A 2,612-nucleotide genomic window follows, 5' to 3' on the forward strand; every position below is an offset into this window, starting at 1 on the left:
CTTTATAACGACCATTCATTATGTCGTTGTTACCAGTCGATAGCATGGGGCAATTTATCACATTATACCTTAATATAAATCCGGTTTAAGGTAGTAGTAGTTAGTACAACAGTAATTCTTATTATACAAAACTACAGTACTACAATGATTTACCCATTACATATTTTAGTGATAATCTCACTTAAGCATTAATGTACAAACTATATTTTATTAAATGATAGTTATACTTGGGAAATTACACACTTTTACAACAAACGAGTATACAAGATAGTTAAGCCTTGGTAGAAGGTTACTTTTATAGAAAATATAGGATTTTCTGAGAGATTCAAACTTTTACAAACACTTTCAAACATTTACTTACATTTTTACAAACTTATACATTGAGACAGGTTCAAACGTTTTTGACAACAAACATTGACACTAAATTACTTATGAACTCACCAGCTTAATGCTGATAAACTCTTTCAAAATAACTTGTATTCTCAGGTCATCAGTAGACAGGTACCGATGCCAGCTTTTGGGAAGATGGAGTGCATTCAAGACTCATCTCATATTATTTTGTGTTACATTATTTTTGGTGTCTATAACTGTACAGAACACGCTTGTATTAAAATTATATATATTTAATGCAATGGATGATGTTGTTTGCTTATTTACATTTACTGTGTTGTGATACTATACATGACGTCCTCCACCCCAGAACGTTTCCGCCGTTCTTGGTTTTGGGGTGTGACAACGTGAGCAAGGAATGCGTGGTATTCTTTACGTAGATACTTCTGTGCTTGAATACTTGATATAATACGAAGACTTGCACCGGGTTTGTCGCCGAAGACTATAAGAGTTTCGTTGGACGAGAGGTTTAGACGGACTGCTTTCTCATAGCACATGATGTTGGTGCAATGAAGGCTTAACCAATCCATGCCGATGATAACGTCGAAGCTTTTTATTGAGACCGGCACAAGGTCGATTGGAAATGAATGGTTATCTAGAGTTAGGGTACAACCGAAGTATATGCTATTCGTGCTTTCAGTTTTTCCATTAGCCATTTATACTGTGAATTGTTCTTTAAGTGTGTGTGGTTGTTGTTTAAGCATGCGAGCGAATTTATGGTTCATGAAGCTTCGCTCCGCTCCACTATCGAACAGAATGCATGCATAGGAGTTATCGAGGAGGAACGTACCAGTCACCACTGTCGGGTCAGCAACTGCTTCCCTATGGCCTATTGCTAGTACCCTTCCTGCTCTACCAGCATTCTTCGCTTTCGAGCAGTCCCTTTTATAGTGGCCCGCCTCGCCACATCCATAACAGGTCTGGCTCATGCCAGAGCCGGGGACTTGGGTAATCGGCCTCGCCAGAGCTTTATAGAAACGAACTGTGTGTCCTTTCCTGTTGCAGTTAGTGCACTGCATTTCACGGCAGGGGCCGTTGTTGTGGTAATTGCATTTTCCGCACTTAGGCAACTTTCCAGCAAACTGTACCACCAGAGTAGCAGCAACAGCAGGGGTTGTTGCGGCATGCACTGCCACAATTTGCTGCTTTTTGGCAGCTCGCTGTTTCTTCTTCTCCTCCCAGAACTTCCGCTTAGTGTCAGCGGGTTTGGAGGGTTCCGGGATGGCTAGGGTGGTTGTTGTTGTAGGGGTTTTGACTCCATGGTCAATGAGTCGCTGTGCCAGTCGCTTGGCATTGTTGAAAGTAGCGGGGTTTGATGATAGGACATTCCCCTGATACGGAGGCACTAGCCCCCATATATACCTTTTGATCTTTTTCCCTTTAGTGGGAACCATATTGGGGCAGAGGGCCACCAGTTCGCTGAATCTGGCGATATATGCGACTACGATGGTGCCCTTCATGTTGAGGCTCCAAAGTTCCTGCTCCAATTTCTTGATTTCGCCCCTAGGGCAGTATTCCTCAATCATGAGGTCCTACATGGTTTCCCAACCCATGTCATTCGCCACGATGAGAGTTAGCGCTTTAACGTGGCCGTTCCACCACGTCAGGGCTTTTCCTTCAAAGGTGCATGCGCCATATTTGACTTTGCTCGCAGCAGGGCATGAACAAATTTCGAAGCCTGATTCAGTCTTCTCGAACCATTGCGAGAGGGCAATGACTCCGTTGGTGCCATGGAAGGACATCGGCTTACATTTGGTGAAATCCTTGTAGGAGCACTCTCTCGAGCGCACCAGGGTTTCAACAGGAATAGAGTTAACAGGGGTTCCACCTCTGCTGGCATCAGTAGAGTAATACTGTGCCATGGCAGTTGCCACTGCTGCAGCTACGGCATCGTTCAGGGATGTAGTATCGATGACCGGAGGAGGAGGTGGTGGTGGAGGTGCAGGGTTATTCCTGGGAGATTTGCGAGGAGGCATCTTTCAGCTATAAGTTTATAAAGATAAACAAAATTGTAAGAATCAATTGTAAGTGGAGTGAGAGTGACACATGGACTAACTAACCATAGCCCAACAATTGAATGAGTGTTTGAGATCACAAGGAAGATTAATGGGAAAACACAAGCGTACAGATTTTTCCCACATATTAGATAACTATCTACAATACTGGTACTATCGATGTAATAAGTTTCAGGGAAAATCGACCTAATAATAGGTTTTACATCA

This window comes from Lactuca serriola, chromosome 5 (assembly GCF_051521515.1).
Source record: "Lactuca serriola cultivar US96UC23 chromosome 5, Lser_US96UC23_V15, whole genome shotgun sequence".
Taxonomy (NCBI): Eukaryota; Viridiplantae; Streptophyta; class Magnoliopsida; order Asterales; family Asteraceae; genus Lactuca; species Lactuca serriola.